The sequence below is a fragment of the Eleutherodactylus coqui genome, unplaced genomic scaffold, assembly GCF_035609145.1.
Source record: "Eleutherodactylus coqui strain aEleCoq1 unplaced genomic scaffold, aEleCoq1.hap1 HAP1_SCAFFOLD_380, whole genome shotgun sequence".
Classification (NCBI taxonomy): Eukaryota; Metazoa; Chordata; class Amphibia; order Anura; family Eleutherodactylidae; genus Eleutherodactylus; species Eleutherodactylus coqui.
Window position 1 is genome coordinate 76,626 of NW_027102170.1, and position 19,164 is coordinate 95,789.

The 19,164-nt window shown below is 42.7% G+C and overlaps 5 non-coding genes across 5 annotated transcripts; all 5 read right to left on the reverse strand.

Annotated features, from left to right (window-relative positions):
• Nucleotides 1–2,093: 2,093 nt before the first annotated feature.
• On the reverse strand, nucleotides 2,094–2,240 carry LOC136598775 (U12 minor spliceosomal RNA). Its single transcript, XR_010788876.1, has one exon. It is a non-coding gene; the product is annotated as a U12 minor spliceosomal RNA (small nuclear RNA).
• Nucleotides 2,241–5,338: 3,098 nt separating this feature from the next.
• Nucleotides 5,339–5,485, reverse strand: LOC136598767 (U12 minor spliceosomal RNA). The gene has a single exon (XR_010788869.1). It is a non-coding gene; the product is annotated as a U12 minor spliceosomal RNA (small nuclear RNA).
• Nucleotides 5,486–8,583: 3,098 nt separating this feature from the next.
• LOC136598769 (U12 minor spliceosomal RNA) lies at nucleotides 8,584–8,730 on the reverse strand. Its single transcript, XR_010788870.1, has one exon. It is a non-coding gene; the product is annotated as a U12 minor spliceosomal RNA (small nuclear RNA).
• Nucleotides 8,731–11,827: 3,097 nt separating this feature from the next.
• Nucleotides 11,828–11,974, reverse strand: LOC136598770 (U12 minor spliceosomal RNA). Its single transcript, XR_010788871.1, has one exon. It is a non-coding gene; the product is annotated as a U12 minor spliceosomal RNA (small nuclear RNA).
• A 3,098-nt stretch (nucleotides 11,975–15,072) lies between these two features.
• On the reverse strand, nucleotides 15,073–15,219 carry LOC136598772 (U12 minor spliceosomal RNA). Its single transcript, XR_010788873.1, has one exon. It is a non-coding gene; the product is annotated as a U12 minor spliceosomal RNA (small nuclear RNA).
• Between the last annotated feature and the right edge of the window lie 3,945 nt (nucleotides 15,220–19,164).

The window sequence follows — 19,164 nt, forward strand, 5'->3', positions numbered from 1 at the left end:
TGCAATTATCTGCAGAGAGTTTGAAGACCTCAGCCGGAAGGGGAAGGAACTAGGAGCTCAGGTGGTCTTCTCATCCATCCTCCCAGTGGATGGCCGTGGAATAAGAAGATGGAGCAGGATTCTAGAGGTGAACAACTGGCTATGTCAATGGTTCAGTCAGCAAAGATATGGATTCCTAGACCATGGAGTGAACTACCTATATGATGGACTGCTTGCTAGAGACGGGTTGCACCTTACAAAAACAGGATTTGGCAGGCGCCTTGCTAGACTAATCAGGAGAGCTTAAAACTAGAACAATATGAAGTGAAAAGCAAAAATATGCATCCAATTAATACGTATTATTAGAAGTGAAAAAGGAAGAAGAAAGACAAAACATTCAGAAGGAAAGTAGAGGAGCAAGAGACACTGATCACAAATTAACATGCTTCTACACAATGCATGGGAAACAAACATGGGGAATTGGAGCTCCGAACACAGGAAGAGAAATATGATGTCATCGGCATCACAAAAACTTGGTGGAATGATACAAATGATTGGATACAAGGCTTGAAGGACATAATGTATTTATAAGAAACAGACCCAAGAAAATGGGAGGTGTTGTAATGCATGTTAGGAAAGCATCATCTCCACTGAGATTCAAGCTTCACAGCTGGGAGTTCTGTAGAAACTGTTTGGGTAAGAATACAAGGAGAGAACAACAGAAAGGACACCGTTGTAGGCATTTACTATAGGCCGCCTGGACAAGCAGAAGATATGGAGAAGCTCTTTCTACATCAGATGGCCAAGCTCTCAAAGAAGCCCAACATGGTGATCATGGGAGATTTTACCCATCCAGACATTTGTTGGGAATCTCTCAGATAAAAGTAATGGATCCAACCAATTCTTATCCGCTCTTGCTGACAACTTTATCTTCCAGAAGGTAGAAGAGAAAACAAGGGGATCTGCTATCTTGGACCTAACTCTCACCAACAGGGAGGGAATGGTGGAGGGAATAAGGGTGGCTGGGACCTTAGGAGGCAGTGATCATGATATCCTTAGATGTTGGATAACAAGGGGAGGAAGACCTGAGAAGACTCAGACTGCAAGGTTGGATTTCAGAAAGAGGAGAGGAAGACTCCAATGGCTGGATGTTCTTAAGGACAGAAATGTCCAAGAAGGTTGGGAAATATTGTGAAATGAGATTGTCAAAGCACAATCGTTACCAATCCCTAAAAGAAGGAAGAATGAGAAGCATTTAAAGAGACCAGGATGGATGAACACAGAACTTAACATAGATTTTAAAAAGAAAGAAAATTTTGTTGATCAAATGGAAAGAGGGGGAAAATCTAAAGAAGAATAAAATGCTGTCTGCAAAAACTGTAGGGCAAGTGTCAGAAAAGCTAAAAATGAATTGAGGCTTGTAAGAGAGGCCAAAAGCAATAAAAAGGGACTCTGGGGGTCCAAGCAAAATAAAAGTCCAAGATGCTATAGGATGTTTACAGGATGAAAATGGTGAATTGGTTAAGAATGATATTGGGAAGAATGAACTTCTAAATTCCTATTTTGTATCTGTTTTCTCTCAGAAAGTAGATTTAGCATCAGCTGATCTTCACGGTGCTAATGGGGGAATACAAGAATGCAGGCTATCTATAAGCAGAGAGATGGTGAGGGAAAACTTAGCTAACTTAAATGAATTCAAGTTTCCAGGTCCTGATGAATTAGATCCTAGGATACTGAAGGAAGCAGTGGAGATAATTGCTGAACCACTAACCATAATCTTTGAAAATTTCCGGAGGACAGGTGAAGATCCAGAAGACTGGGAAAGGGCAAATGTTGTCCTTATCGATGTGTTCCATTCGCGTGTGAATTAAAAAAAATTTTTAATTGGTTTATACTCGCACAGAAAAAATACCAAGGTGAATAGGTCATTCCATGTTGGATGCACCAACCTAGGGGGCTTTCACGCACACTGGAACATTCTGTGTTCCACACGCCTGATCCACAGCATTGAGAATAGCTTAAATATGCATCAAATTCCACACATAGAATCATCCAGAATAGAGAGAAGCCCTCTTACAACCATGGATTTCTTTCATTGAACACAATCAGCAGGGTGGGCAGATCACAGCTCCTGAAGGTCCCGCAAAGTAGGCTGATCCTCCACAGGGCAACCTGTACCCATTCAAAAATTCCTCTCACATGTAGTGAGGAGCTGGTGTCACCCAGAATCATTATTTTCCTTACTCATTAGTTTAAGGCATACCCTTCACCTGTGGCCACCTGGAGCAATCGCCCTCTGGACCCATCCTGTCTGTATTAGGGAGAGCAGGGAGTGGAGGTCCAGGAAGATAATTAGCATATTCCTGGTGCATTCTGGGAAAAGTGAAAAGTCGCTGTGAGTGGGAAGATTTCTGGGTCTAGTGGGGTCTAGCTGCTCAGAGGCCATCTCCAGACCAGAGATTGGAGGTCCAGGAAAAGAATTTGCATATGCCTGTTGCATTTTGAGTGCTGGGTCTAGCCAGGTCTAGCTGCTTGAAGGACATTGCCAGATGTTTTATGCATAGTAGCATCTTATAGGTTATATATGATCACTGGAATTCTTGACTTTTAGAAGTTTGCAAGTAGACATCAACTGACAACATGGAAGGGGTGAGTAGCCATATGCTACATGTTTACAGATCTACCAAAGGAAAAGCCAAACTTGTGCCTCTGTTGGAGGAAAAGGTGCAGAGTCTTCAGGAGAGAATAGCTACATTGTAACTCATTAAGGAAGAGGAGGATTGCCTTGACAGAGCAGAAGTAAGTCTTCAAAATGTTGAAGGAAAATATGTTTTCAGTGTAGCCGTAGAAGTCGAGGAATGGAAGCATGTGACCCAAAGAAGCCGGATTATCAGGAGTCAGCCAGCACCCATACTGATCGGGAACCGGTACCAGGCTCTACCGCAGGAGAACAATGAAGAAGTACAGCAAGAAATGACTTTGCCCACAGAGAACAGTCCAGTAAGCACTCAGAATCCTCTTGGATGGAGAAAAAGAAGTGTTGTTGTGAAGAAGAGGGGGAGAGTGCTGGTTGTGGGGGATTCCCTATTGAGAGGAACAGAGGCCGTTGTCTGCAGACCTGACACAGCCTCACGTGAGGTGTGCTGTCTTCCAGGGGCACAAATCAAAGATGTGTCTGATAGGCTATCAAGACTCTTCAGTTCTGCAGACAACTACCCATTCCTACTAATACATGTAGGGACAAATGACTCTGCAAAAAATGACATTGCAATTATCTGCAGAGAGTTTGAAGACCTCAGCCGGAAGGGGAAGGAACTAGGAGCTCAGGTGGTCTTCTCATCCATCCTCCCAGTGGATGGCCGTGGAATAAGAAGATGGAGCAGGATTCTAGAGGTGAACAACTGGCTATGTCAATGGTTCAGTCAGCAAAGATATGGATTCCTAGACCATGGAGTGAACTACCTATATGATGGACTGCTTGCTAGAGACGGGTTGCACCTTACAAAAACAGGATTTGGCAGGCGCCTTGCTAGACTAATCAGGAGAGCTTAAAACTAGAACAATATGAAGTGAAAAGCAAAAATATGCATCCAATTAATACGTATTATTAGAAGTGAAAAAGGAAGAAGAAAGACAAAACATTCAGAAGGAAAGTAGAGGAGCAAGAGACACTGATCACAAATTAACATGCTTCTACACAATGCATGGGAAACAAACATGGGGAATTGGAGCTCCGAACACAGGAAGAGAAATATGATGTCATCGGCATCACAAAAACTTGGTGGAATGATACAAATGATTGGATACAAGGCTTGAAGGACATAATGTATTTATAAGAAACAGACCCAAGAAAATGGGAGGTGTTGTAATGCATGTTAGGAAAGCATCATCTCCACTGAGATTCAAGCTTCACAGCTGGGAGTTCTGTAGAAACTGTTTGGGTAAGAATACAAGGAGAGAACAACAGAAAGGACACCGTTGTAGGCATTTACTATAGGCCGCCTGGACAAGCAGAAGATATGGAGAAGCTCTTTCTACATCAGATGGCCAAGCTCTCAAAGAAGCCCAACATGGTGATCATGGGAGATTTTACCCATCCAGACATTTGTTGGGAATCTCTCAGATAAAAGTAATGGATCCTACCAATTCTTATCCGATCTTGCTGACAACTTTATCTTCCAGAAGGTAGAAGAGAAAACAAGGGGATCTGCTATCTTGGACCTAACTCTCACCAACAGGGAGGGAATGGTGGAGGGAATAAGGGTGGCTGGGACCTTAGGAGGCAGTGATCATGATATCCTTAGATGTTGGATAACAAGGGGAGGAAGACCTGAGAAGACTCAGACTGCAAGGTTGGATTTCAGAAAGAGGAGAGGAAGACTCCAATGGCTGGATGTTCTTAAGGACAGAAATGTCCAAGAAGGTTGGGAAATATTGTGAAATGAGATTGTCAAAGCACAATCGTTACCAATCCCTAAAAGAAGGAAGAATGAGAAGCATTTAAAGAGACCAGGATGGATGAACACAGAACTTAACATAGATTTTAAAAAGAAAGAAAATTTTGTTGATCAAATGGAAAGAGGGGGAAAATCTAAAGAAGAATAAAATGCTGTCTGCAAAAACTGTAGGGCAAGTGTCAGAAAAGCTAAAAATGAATTGAGGCTTGTAAGAGAGGCCAAAAGCAATAAAAAGGGACTCTGGGGGTCCAAGCAAAATAAAAGTCCAAGATGCTATAGGATGTTTACAGGATGAAAATGGTGAATTGGTTAAGAATGATATTGGGAAGAATGAACTTCTAAATTCCTATTTTGTATCTGTTTTCTCTCAGAAAGTAGATTTAGCATCAGCTGATCTTCACGGTGCTAATGGGGGAATACAAGAATGCAGGCTATCTATAAGCAGAGAGATGGTGAGGGAAAACTTAGCTAACTTAAATGAATTCAAGTTTCCAGGTCCTGATGAATTAGATCCTAGGATACTGAAGGAAGCAGTGGAGATAATTGCTGAACCACTAACCATAATCTTTGAAAATTTCCGGAGGACAGGTGAAGATCCAGAAGACTGGGAAAGGGCAAATGTTGTCCTTATCGATGTGTTCCATTCGCGTGTGAATTAAAAAAAATTTTTAATTGGTTTATACTCGCACAGAAAAAATACCAAGGTGAATAGGTCATTCCATGTTGGATGCACCAACCTAGGGGGCTTTCACGCACACTGGAACATTCTGTGTTCCACACGCCTGATCCACAGCATTGAGAATAGCTTAAATATGCATCAAATTCCACACATAGAATCATCCAGAATAGAGAGAAGCCCTCTTACAACCATGGATTTCTTTCATTGAACACAATCAGCAGGGTGGGCAGATCACAGCTCCTGAAGGTCCCGCAAAGTAGACAGATCCTCCACAGGGCAACCTGTACCCATTCAAAAATTCCTCTCACATGTAGTGAGGAGCTGGTGTCACCCAGAATCATTATTTTCCTTACTCATTAGTTTAAGGCATACCCTTCACCTGTGGCCACCTGGAGCAATCGCCCTCTGGACCCATCCTGTCTGTATTAGGGAGAGCAGGGAGTGGAGGTCCAGGAAGATAATTAGCATATTCCTGGTGCATTCTGGGAAAAGTGAAAAGTCGCTGTGAGTGGGAAGATTTCTGGGTCTAGTGGGGTCTAGCTGCTCAGAGGCCATCTCCAGACCAGAGATTGGAGGTCCAGGAAAAGAATTTGTATATGCCTGTTGCATTTTGAGTGCTGGGTCTAGCCAGGTCTAGCTGCTTGAAGGACATTGCCAAATGTTTTATGCATAGTAGCATCTTATAGGTTATATATGATCACTGGAATTCTTGACTTTTAGAAGTTTGCAAGTAGACATCAACTGACAACATGGAAGGGGTGAGTAGCCATATGCTACATGTTTACAGATCTACCAAAGGAAAAGCCAAACTTGTGCCTCTGTTGGAGGAAAAGGTGCAGAGTCTTCAGGAGAGAATAGCTACATTGTAACTCATTAAGGAAGAGGAGGATTGCCTTGACAGAGCAGAAGTAAGTCTTCAAAATGTTGAAGGAAAATATGTTTTCAGTGTAGCCGTAGAAGTCGAGGAATGGAAGCATGTGACCCAAAGAAGCCGGATTATCAGGAGTCAGCCAGCACCCATACTGATCGGGAACCGGTACCAGGCTCTACCGCAGGAGAACAATGAAGAAGTACAGCAAGAAATGACTTTGCCCACAGAGAACAGTCCAGTAAGCACTCAGAATCCTCTTGGATGGAGAAAAAGAAGTGTTGTTGTGAAGAAGAGGGGGAGAGTGCTGGTTGTGGGGGATTCCCTATTGAGAGGAACAGAGGCCGTTGTCTGCAGACCTGACACAGCCTCACGTGAGGTGTGCTGTCTTCCAGGGGCACAAATCAAAGATGTGTCTGATAGGCTATCAAGACTCTTCAGTTCTGCAGACAACTACCCATTCCTACTAATACATGTAGGGACAAATGACTCTGCAAAAAATGACATTGCAATTATCTGCAGAGAGTTTGAAGACCTCAGCCGGAAGGGGAAGGAACTAGGAGCTCAGGTGGTCTTCTCATCCATCCTCCCAGTGGATGGCCGTGGAATAAGAAGATGGAGCAGGATTCTAGAGGTGAACAACTGGCTATGTCAATGGTTCAGTCAGCAAAGATATGGATTCCTAGACCATGGAGTGAACTACCTATATGATGGACTGCTTGCTAGAGACGGGTTGCACCTTACAAAAACAGGATTTGGCAGGCGCCTTGCTAGACTAATCAGGAGAGCTTAAAACTAGAACAATATGAAGTGAAAAGCAAAAATATGCATCCAATTAATACGTATTATTAGAAGTGAAAAAGGAAGAAGAAAGACAAAACATTCAGAAGGAAAGTAGAGGAGCAAGAGACACTGATCACAAATTAACATGCTTCTACACAATGCATGGGAAACAAACATGGGGAATTGGAGCTCCGAACACAGGAAGAGAAATATGATGTCATCGGCATCACAAAAACTTGGTGGAATGATACAAATGATTGGATACAAGGCTTGAAGGACATAATGTATTTATAAGAAACAGACCCAAGAAAATGGGAGGTGTTGTAATGCATGTTAGGAAAGCATCATCTCCACTGAGATTCAAGCTTCACAGCTGGGAGTTCTGTAGAAACTGTTTGGGTAAGAATACAAGGAGAGAACAACAGAAAGGACACCGTTGTAGGCATTTACTATAGGCCGCCTGGACAAGCAGAAGATATGGAGAAGCTCTTTCTACATCAGATGGCCAAGCTCTCAAAGAAGCCCAACATGGTGATCATGGGAGATTTTACCCATCCAGACATTTGTTGGGAATCTCTCAGATAAAAGTAATGGATCCTACCAATTCTTATCCGATCTTGCTGACAACTTTATCTTCCAGAAGGTAGAAGAGAAAACAAGGGGATCTGCTATCTTGGACCTAACTCTCACCAACAGGGAGGGAATGGTGGAGGGAATAAGGGTGGCTGGGACCTTAGGAGGCAGTGATCATGATATCCTTAGATGTTGGATAACAAGGGGAGGAAGACCTGAGAAGACTCAGACTGCAAGGTTGGATTTCAGAAAGAGGAGAGGAAGACTCCAATGGCTGGATGTTCTTAAGGACAGAAATGTCCAAGAAGGTTGGGAAATATTGTGAAATGAGATTGTCAAAGCACAATCGTTACCAATCCCTAAAAGAAGGAAGAATGAGAAGCATTTAAAGAGACCAGGATGGATGAACACAGAACTTAACATAGATTTTAAAAAGAAAGAAAATTTTGTTGATCAAATGGAAAGAGGGGGAAAATCTAAAGAAGAATAAAATGCTGTCTGCAAAAACTGTAGGGCAAGTGTCAGAAAAGCTAAAAATGAATTGAGGCTTGTAAGAGAGGCCAAAAGCAATAAAAAGGGACTCTGGGGGTCCAAGCAAAATAAAAGTCCAAGATGCTATAGGATGTTTACAGGATGAAAATGGTGAATTGGTTAAGAATGATATTGGGAAGAATGAACTTCTAAATTCCTATTTTGTATCTGTTTTCTCTCAGAAAGTAGATTTAGCATCAGCTGATCTTCACGGTGCTAATGGGGGAATACAAGAATGCAGGCTATCTATAAGCAGAGAGATGGTGAGGGAAAACTTAGCTAACTTAAATGAATTCAAGTTTCCAGGTCCTGATGAATTAGATCCTAGGATACTGAAGGAAGCAGTGGAGATAATTGCTGAACCACTAACCATAATCTTTGAAAATTTCCGGAGGACAGGTGAAGATCCAGAAGACTGGGAAAGGGCAAATGTTGTCCTTATCGATGTGTTCCATTCGCGTGTGAATTAAAAAAAAATTTTAATTGGTTTATACTCGCACAGAAAAAATACCAAGGTGAATAGGTCATTCCATGTTGGATGCACCAACCTAGGGGGCTTTCACGCACACTGGAACATTCTGTGTTCCACACGCCTGATCCACAGCATTGAGAATAGCTTAAATATGCATCAAATTCCACACATAGAATCATCCAGAATAGAGAGAAGCCCTCTTACAACCATGGATTTCTTTCATTGAACACAATCAGCAGGGTGGGCAGATCACAGCTCCTGAAGGTCCCGCAAAGTAGACAGATCCTCCACAGGGCAACCTGTACCCATTCAAAAATTCCTCTCACATGTAGTGAGGAGCTGGTGTCACCCAGAATCATTATTTTCCTTACTCATTAGTTTAAGGCATACCCTTCACCTGTGGCCACCTGGAGCAATCGCCCTCTGGACCCATCCTGTCTGTATTAGGGAGAGCAGGGAGTGGAGGTCCAGGAAGATAATTAGCATATTCCTGGTGCATTCTGGGAAAAGTGAAAAGTCGCTGTGAGTGGGAAGATTTCTGGGTCTAGTGGGGTCTAGCTGCTCAGAGGCCATCTCCAGACCAGAGATTGGAGGTCCAGGAAAAGAATTTGCATATGCCTGTTGCATTTTGAGTGCTGGGTCTAGCCAGGTCTAGCTGCTTGAAGGACATTGCCAGATGTTTTATGCATAGTAGCATCTTATAGGTTATATATGATCACTGGAATTCTTGACTTTTAGAAGTTTGCAAGTAGACATCAACTGACAACATGGAAGGGGTGAGTAGCCATATGCTACATGTTTACAGATCTACCAAAGGAAAAGCCAAACTTGTGCCTCTGTTGGAGGAAAAGGTGCAGAGTCTTCAGGAGAGAATAGCTACATTGTAACTCATTAAGGAAGAGGAGGATTGCCTTGACAGAGCAGAAGTAAGTCTTCAAAATGTTGAAGGAAAATATGTTTTCAGTGTAGCCGTAGAAGTCGAGGAATGGAAGCATGTGACCCAAAGAAGCCGGATTATCAGGAGTCAGCCAGCACCCATACTGATCGGGAACCGGTACCAGGCTCTACCGCAGGAGAACAATGAAGAAGTACAGCAAGAAATGACTTTGCCCACAGAGAACAGTCCAGTAAGCACTCAGAATCCTCTTGGATGGAGAAAAAGAAGTGTTGTTGTGAAGAAGAGGGGGAGAGTGCTGGTTGTGGGGGATTCCCTATTGAGAGGAACAGAGGCCGTTGTCTGCAGACCTGACACAGCCTCACGTGAGGTGTGCTGTCTTCCAGGGGCACAAATCAAAGATGTGTCTGATAGGCTATCAAGACTCTTCAGTTCTGCAGACAACTACCCATTCCTACTAATACATGTAGGGACAAATGACTCTGCAAAAAATGACATTGCAATTATCTGCAGAGAGTTTGAAGACCTCAGCCGGAAGGGGAAGGAACTAGGAGCTCAGGTGGTCTTCTCATCCATCCTCCCAGTGGATGGCCGTGGAATAAGAAGATGGAGCAGGATTCTAGAGGTGAACAACTGGCTATGTCAATGGTTCAGTCAGCAAAGATATGGATTCCTAGACCATGGAGTGAACTACCTATATGATGGACTGCTTGCTAGAGACGGGTTGCACCTTACAAAAACAGGATTTGGCAGGCGCCTTGCTAGACTAATCAGGAGAGCTTAAAACTAGAACAATATGAAGTGAAAAGCAAAAATATGCATCCAATTAATACGTATTATTAGAAGTGAAAAAGGAAGAAGAAAGACAAAACATTCAGAAGGAAAGTAGAGGAGCAAGAGACACTGATCACAAATTAACATGCTTCTACACAATGCATGGGAAACAAACATGGGGAATTGGAGCTCCGAACACAGGAAGAGAAATATGATGTCATCGGCATCACAAAAACTTGGTGGAATGATACAAATGATTGGATACAAGGCTTGAAGGACATAATGTATTTATAAGAAACAGACCCAAGAAAATGGGAGGTGTTGTAATGCATGTTAGGAAAGCATCATCTCCACTGAGATTCAAGCTTCACAGCTGGGAGTTCTGTAGAAACTGTTTGGGTAAGAATACAAGGAGAGAACAACAGAAAGGACACCGTTGTAGGCATTTACTATAGGCCGCCTGGACAAGCAGAAGATATGGAGAAGCTCTTTCTACATCAGATGGCCAAGCTCTCAAAGAAGCCCAACATGGTGATCATGGGAGATTTTACCCATCCAGACATTTGTTGGGAATCTCTCAGATAAAAGTAATGGATCCAACCAATTCTTATCCGCTCTTGCTGACAACTTTATCTTCCAGAAGGTAGAAGAGAAAACAAGGGGATCTGCTATCTTGGACCTAACTCTCACCAACAGGGAGGGAATGGTGGAGGGAATAAGGGTGGCTGGGACCTTAGGAGGCAGTGATCATGATATCCTTAGATGTTGGATAACAAGGGGAGGAAGACCTGAGAAGACTCAGACTGCAAGGTTGGATTTCAGAAAGAGGAGAGGAAGACTCCAATGGCTGGATGTTCTTAAGGACAGAAATGTCCAAGAAGGTTGGGAAATATTGTGAAATGAGATTGTCAAAGCACAATCGTTACCAATCCCTAAAAGAAGGAAGAATGAGAAGCATTTAAAGAGACCAGGATGGATGAACACAGAACTTAACATAGATTTTAAAAAGAAAGAAAATTTTGTTGATCAAATGGAAAGAGGGGGAAAATCTAAAGAAGAATAAAATGCTGTCTGCAAAAACTGTAGGGCAAGTGTCAGAAAAGCTAAAAATGAATTGAGGCTTGTAAGAGAGGCCAAAAGCAATAAAAAGGGACTCTGGGGGTCCAAGCAAAATAAAAGTCCAAGATGCTATAGGATGTTTACAGGATGAAAATGGTGAATTGGTTAAGAATGATATTGGGAAGAATGAACTTCTAAATTCCTATTTTGTATCTGTTTTCTCTCAGAAAGTAGATTTAGCATCAGCTGATCTTCACGGTGCTAATGGGGGAATACAAGAATGCAGGCTATCTATAAGCAGAGAGATGGTGAGGGAAAACTTAGCTAACTTAAATGAATTCAAGTTTCCAGGTCCTGATGAATTAGATCCTAGGATACTGAAGGAAGCAGTGGAGATAATTGCTGAACCACTAACCATAATCTTTGAAAATTTCCGGAGGACAGGTGAAGATCCAGAAGACTGGGAAAGGGCAAATGTTGTCCTTATCGATGTGTTCCATTCGCGTGTGAATTAAAAAAATTTTTAATTGGTTTATACTCGCACAGAAAAAATACCAAGGTGAATAGGTCATTCCATGTTGGATGCACCAACCTAGGGGGCTTTCACGCACACTGGAACATTCTGTGTTCCACACGCCTGATCCACAGCATTGAGAATAGCTTAAATATGCATCAAATTCCACACATAGAATCATCCAGAATAGAGAGAAGCCCTCTTACAACCATGGATTTCTTTCATTGAACACAATCAGCAGGGTGGGCAGATCACAGCTCCTGAAGGTCCCGCAAAGTAGACAGATCCTCCACAGGGCAACCTGTACCCATTCAAAAATTCCTCTCACATGTAGTGAGGAGCTGGTGTCACCCAGAATCATTATTTTCCTTACTCATTAGTTTAAGGCATACCCTTCACCTGTGGCCACCTGGAGCAATCGCCCTCTGGACCCATCCTGTCTGTATTAGGGAGAGCAGGGAGTGGAGGTCCAGGAAGATAATTAGCATATTCCTGGTGCATTCTGGGAAAAGTGAAAAGTCGCTGTGAGTGGGAAGATTTCTGGGTCTAGTGGGGTCTAGCTGCTCAGAGGCCATCTCCAGACCAGAGATTGGAGGTCCAGGAAAAGAATTTGCATATGCCTGTTGCATTTTGAGTGCTGGGTCTAGCCAGGTCTAGCTGCTTGAAGGACATTGCCAGATGTTTTATGCATAGTAGCATCTTATAGGTTATATATGATCACTGGAATTCTTGACTTTTAGAAGTTTGCAAGTAGACATCAACTGACAACATGGAAGGGGTGAGTAGCCATATGCTACATGTTTACAGATCTACCAAAGGAAAAGCCAAACTTGTGCCTCTGTTGGAGGAAAAGGTGCAGAGTCTTCAGGAGAGAATAGCTACATTGTAACTCATTAAGGAAGAGGAGGATTGCCTTGACAGAGCAGAAGTAAGTCTTCAAAATGTTGAAGGAAAATATGTTTTCAGTGTAGCCGTAGAAGTCGAGGAATGGAAGCATGTGACCCAAAGAAGCCGGATTATCAGGAGTCAGCCAGCACCCATACTGATCGGGAAGCGGTACCAGGCTCTACCGCAGGAGAACAATGAAGAAGTACAGCAAGAAATGACTTTGCCCACAGAGAACAGTCCAGTAAGCACTCAGAATCCTCTTGGATGGAGAAAAAGAAGTGTTGTTGTGAAGAAGAGGGGGAGAGTGCTGGTTGTGGGGGATTCCCTATTGAGAGGAACAGAGGCCGTTGTCTGCAGACCTGACACAGCCTCACATGAGGTGTGCTGTCTTCCAGGGGCACAAATCAAAGATGTGTCTGATAGGCTATCAAGACTCTTCAGTTCTGCAGACAACTACCCATTCCTACTAATACATGTAGGGACAAATGACTCTGCAAAAAATGACATTGCAACTATCTGCAGAGAGTTTGAAGACCTCAGCCGGAAGGGGAAGGAACTAGGAGCTCAGGTGGTCTTCTCATCCATCCTCCCAGTGGATGGCCGTGGAATAAGAAGATGGAGCAGGATTCTAGAGGTGAACAACTGGCTATGTCAATGGTTCAGTCAGCAAAGATATGGATTCCTAGACCATGGAGTGAACTACCTATATGATGGACTGCTTGCTAGAGACGGGTTGCACCTTACAAAAACAGGATTTGGCAGGCGCCTTGCTAGACTAATCAGGAGAGCTTAAAACTAGAACAATATGAAGTGAAAAGCAAAAATATGCATCCAATTAATACGTATTATTAGAAGTGAAAAAGGAAGAAGAAAGACAAAACATTCAGAAGGAAAGTAGAGGAGCAAGAGACACTGATCACAAATTAACATGCTTCTACACAATGCATGGGAAACAAACATGGGGAATTGGAGCTCCGAACACAGGAAGAGAAATATGATGTCATCGGCATCACAAAAACTTGGTGGAATGATACAAATGATTGGATACAAGGCTTGAAGGACATAATGTATTTATAAGAAACAGACCCAAGAAAATGGGAGGTGTTGTAATGCATGTTAGGAAAGCATCATCTCCACTGAGATTCAAGCTTCACAGCTGGGAGTTCTGTAGAAACTGTTTGGGTAAGAATACAAGGAGAGAACAACAGAAAGGACACCGTTGTAGGCATTTACTATAGGCCGCCTGGACAAGCAGAAGATATGGAGAAGCTCTTTCTACATCAGATGGCCAAGCTCTCAAAGAAGCCCAACATGGTGATCATGGGAGATTTTACCCATCCAGACATTTGTTGGGAATCTCTCAGATAAAAGTAATGGATCCAACCAATTCTTATCCGCTCTTGCTGACAACTTTATCTTCCAGAAGGTAGAAGAGAAAACAAGGGGATCTGCTATCTTGGACCTAACTCTCACCAACAGGGAGGGAATGGTGGAGGGAATAAGGGTGGCTGGGACCTTAGGAGGCAGTGATCATGATATCCTTAGATGTTGGATAACAAGGGGAGGAAGACCTGAGAAGACTCAGACTGCAAGGTTGGATTTCAGAAAGAGGAGAGGAAGACTCCAATGGCTGGATGTTCTTAAGGACAGAAATGTCCAAGAAGGTTGGGAAATATTGTGAAATGAGATTGTCAAAGCACAATCGTTACCAATCCCTAAAAGAAGGAAGAATGAGAAGCATTTAAAGAGACCAGGATGGATGAACACAGAACTTAACATAGATTTTAAAAAGAAAGAAAATTTTGTTGATCAAATGGAAAGAGGGGGAAAATCTAAAGAAGAATAAAATGCTGTCTGCAAAAACTGTAGGGCAAGTGTCAGAAAAGCTAAAAATGAATTGAGGCTTGTAAGAGAGGCCAAAAGCAATAAAAAGGGACTCTGGGGGTCCAAGCAAAATAAAAGTCCAAGATGCTATAGGATGTTTACAGGATGAAAATGGTGAATTGGTTAAGAATGATATTGGGAAGAATGAACTTCTAAATTCCTATTTTGTATCTGTTTTCTCTCAGAAAGTAGATTTAGCATCAGCTGATCTTCACGGTGCTAATGGGGGAATACAAGAATGCAGGCTATCTATAAGCAGAGAGATGGTGAGGGAAAACTTAGCTAACTTAAATGAATTCAAGTTTCCAGGTCCTGATGAATTAGATCCTAGGATACTGAAGGAAGCAGTGGAGATAATTGCTGAACCACTAACCATAATCTTTGAAAATTTCCGGAGGACAGGTGAAGATCCAGAAGACTGGGAAAGGGCAAATGTTGTCCTTATCGATGTGTTCCATTCGCGTGTGAATTAAAAAAAATTTTTAATTGGTTTATACTCGCACAGAAAAAATACCAAGGTGAATAGGTCATTCCATGTTGGATGCACCAACCTAGGGGGCTTTCACGCACACTGGAACATTCTGTGTTCCACACGCCTGATCCACAGCATTGAGAATAGCTTAAATATGCATCAAATTCCACACATAGAATCATCCAGAATAGAGAGAAGCCCTCTTACAACCATGGATTTCTTTCATTGAACACAATCAGCAGGGTGGGCAGATCACAGCTCCTGAAGGTCCCGCAAAGTAGACAGATCCTCCACAGGGCAACCTGTACCCATTCAAAAATTCCTCTCACATGTAGTGAGGAGCTGGTGTCACCCAGAATCATTATTTTCCTTACTCATTAGTTTAAGGCATACCCTTCACCTGTGGCCACCTGGAGCAATCGCCCTCTGGACCCATCCTGTCTGTATTAGGGAGAGCAGGGAGTGGAGGTCCAGGAAGATAATTAGCATATTCCTGGTGCATTCTGGGAAAAGTGAAAAGTCGCTGTGAGTGGGAAGATTTCTGGGTCTAGTGGGGTCTAGCTGCTCAGAGGCCATCTCCAGACCAGAGATTGGAGGTCCAGGAAAAGAATTTGCATATGCCTGTTGCATTTTGAGTGCTGGGTCTAGCCAGGTCTAGCTGCTTGAAGGACATTGCCAGATGTTTTATGCATAGTAGCATCTTATAGGTTATATATGATCACTGGAATTCTTGACTTTTAGAAGTTTGCAAGTAGACATCAACTGACAACATGGAAGGGGTGAGTAGCCATATGCTACATGTTTACAGATCTACCAAAGGAAAAGCCAAACTTGTGCCTCTGTTGGAGGAAAAGGTGCAGAGTCTTCAGGAGAGAATAGCTACATTGTAACTCATTAAGGAAGAGGAGGATTGCCTTGACAGAGCAGAAGTAAGTCTTCAAAATGTTGAAGGAAAATATGTTTTCAGTGTAGCCGTAGAAGTCGAGGAATGGAAGCATGTGACCCAAAGAAGCCGGATTATCAGGAGTCAGCCAGCACCCATACTGATCGGGAAGCGGTACCAGGCTCTACCGCAGGAGAACAATGAAGAAGTACAGCAAGAAATGACTTTGCCCACAGAGAACAGTCCAGTAAGCACTCAGAATCCTCTTGGATGGAGAAAAAGAAGTGTTGTTGTGAAGAAGAGGGGGAGAGTGCTGGTTGTGGGGGATTCCCTATTGAGAGGAACAGAGGCCGTTGTCTGCAGACCTGACACAGCCTCACATGAGGTGTGCTGTCTTCCAGGGGCACAAATCAAAGATGTGTCTGATAGGCTATCAAGACTCTTCAGTTCTGCAGACAACTACCCATTCCTACTAATACATGTAGGGACAAATGACTCTGCAAAAAATGACATTGCAACTATCTGCAGAGAGTTTGAAGACCTCAGCCGGAAGGGGAAGGAACTAGGAGCTCAGGTGGTCTTCTCATCCATCCTCCCAGTGGATGGCCGTGGAATAAGAAGATGGAGCAGGATTCTAGAGGTGAACAACTGGCTATGTCAATGGTTCAGTCAGCAAAGATATGGATTCCTAGACCATGGAGTGAACTACCTATATGATGGACTGCTTGCTAGAGACGGGTTGCACCTTACAAAAACAGGATTTGGCAGGCGCCTTGCTAGACTAATCAGGAGAGCTTAAAACTAGAACAATATGAAGTGAAAAGCAAAAATATGCATCCAATTAATACGTATTATTAGAAGTGAAAAAGGAAGAAGAAAGACAAAACATTCAGAAGGAAAGTAGAGGAGCAAGAGACACTGATCACAAATTAACATGCTTCTACACAATGCATGGGAAACAAACATGGGGAATTGGAGCTCCGAACACAGGAAGAGAAATATGATGTCATCGGCATCACAAAAACTTGGTGGAATGATACAAATGATTGGATACAAGGCTTGAAGGACATAATGTATTTATAAGAAACAGACCCAAGAAAATGGGAGGTGTTGTAATGCATGTTAGGAAAGCATCATCTCCACTGAGATTCAAGCTTCACAGCTGGGAGTTCTGTAGAAACTGTTTGGGTAAGAATACAAGGAGAGAACAACAGAAAGGACACCCTTGTAGGCATTTACTATAGGCCGCCTGGACAAGCAGAAGATATGGAGAAGCTCTTTCTACATCAGATGGCCAAGCTCTCAAAGAAGCCCAACATGGTGATCATGGGAGATTTTACCCATCCAGACATTTGTTGGGAATCTCTCAGATAAAAGTAATGGATCCAACCAATTCTTATCCACTCTTGCTGACAACTTTATCTTCCAGAAGGTAGAAGAGAAAACAAGGGGATCTGCTATCTTGGACCTAACTCTCACCAACAGGGAGGGAATGGTGGAGGGAGTAAGGGTGGCTGGGACCTTAGGAGGCAGTGATCATGATATCCTTGGATGTTGGATAACAAGGGGGAGGAAGACCTGAGAAGACTCAGACCTCAAGGATGGATTTCAGAAAGAGGAGAGGAAGACTCCAATGGCTGGATGTTCTTAAGGACAGAAATGTCCAAGAAGGTTGGGAAATATTGTGAAATGAGATTCTCAAAGCACAATCGTTACCAATCCCTAAAAGAAGGAAGAATGGGAAGCATTTAAAGAGACCCGGATGGATGAACACAGAACTTAACACAGATGTTAAAAAGGAAGAAAATTTTGTTGATCAAATGGAAAGAGGGGGAAAATCTAAAGAAGAATATAATGTGGTCTGCAGAAACTGTAGGGCAAGGGCCAGAAAAGCTAAAAGCTGATAATGAATTGAGGCTTGTAAGAGAGGCCAAAAGCAATAAAAAGGGACTCTGGGGTCCAAGCAAAATAAAAGTCCAAGATGCTATCGGATGTTTACAGGATGAAAATGGTGAATTGGTTAAGAATGATATTGGGAAGAATGAACTTCTTAATTCCTATTTTGTATCTGTTTTCTCTCAGAAAGTAGATTTAGCATCAGCTGATCTTCACGGTGCTAGTGGGGGAATACAAGAATGCAGGCTATCTATAAGCAGAGAGATGTTGAGGGAAAACTTAGCTAAAATGAATTAAAATCTCCAAGTCCAGATGAATTACATCCTAGGATACTGAAGGAAGCAGCGGAGATAATTGCTAAACCACTCACCATAATCTTTGAAAATTACCGGAGAACAGGAGAAGTTGCAGAAGATTGTGAAAGGACAAATGTTGTACCTATCTTTAAAAAAGGGAGGAAGCTGGATCCAGGAAACTAAAGGCCTGTGAGCCTGACTTCTATACCGGGAAAGATCTTTGAACAAATTATTAAACAGCATGTATGCAAGTACTTGGATGGGAATGGAGTAATTAACCAGAGCCAACATGGGTTTGTAACAAACAAGTCATGCCAGACTAATCTAATGTCCTTCTATGACAGAATCACCGACTGGGTTGATCAGGGAAATGCGGTGGATATAATATATCTTGGCTTTAGTAAAGCATTTGACAAAGTATCTCATACCATACTTATTGTAAAAATTACCAAATCTGGGATTGACAAGGCAACTGTTAGGTGGATTCACAACTGGCTGAGTGATCGTACTCAAAGAGTGGTCATAAATGGCTGCACATCCAAGTGGAAGAATGTATCAAGTGGGACCACAAGGCTCTGTCCTGGGCACAGTGTGGGTCAACATTGTTATAAATGATCTGGAGGAGGGAATTGTGGGAAACTGATCAAATCTGACGACGACACAAAACTAGTAGGGATAGCTAACACTAGGGAAGAGAGAGGATTCAAAAAGATCTAGAAAAGCTTGAACAGTGGTCGGTGACTAACAGAATGGTATTTAACAAGGAGAAACGCAAAGTCCTACATCTGGGCAAGAAAAATGAAGAAAGTGCATGCAGAATGGGACAAAGCAAATATTAAAAAAAATTGTAAAAAATTCTCTGCGCTGATGATAGGGGTGACAGTTATAGGTAACAACTCTTTTGTGAATTAGAGAAGACGACAAGACTTACTTTGAAGGAGGGGCGCTATGGATTCATACAGAGAACCCCCGAACCCCCCCCCCCCTGATGGGGGAGGGTAATCATTTTGAAATGTTTCAGAGGAGTTCAGTTCTTGGTTTTGAATCTTCCTTATTTTTCATTACAAGACATGCTGTTTGCAGACATATAGCTGGCAACGCGTTTCGGTGCTCTCCAAGCCTTTCCAATAACGGAGCAGTGCAGAACATATATAACATTTAGCAGCGTGCATCTTCTCCCATAATCGAATCCCGTTGGGACACATAGCGTGCGCGCCAACTGGGGTGGGCGGGGCCATGGTGATGGTCATTGTTTTATGTT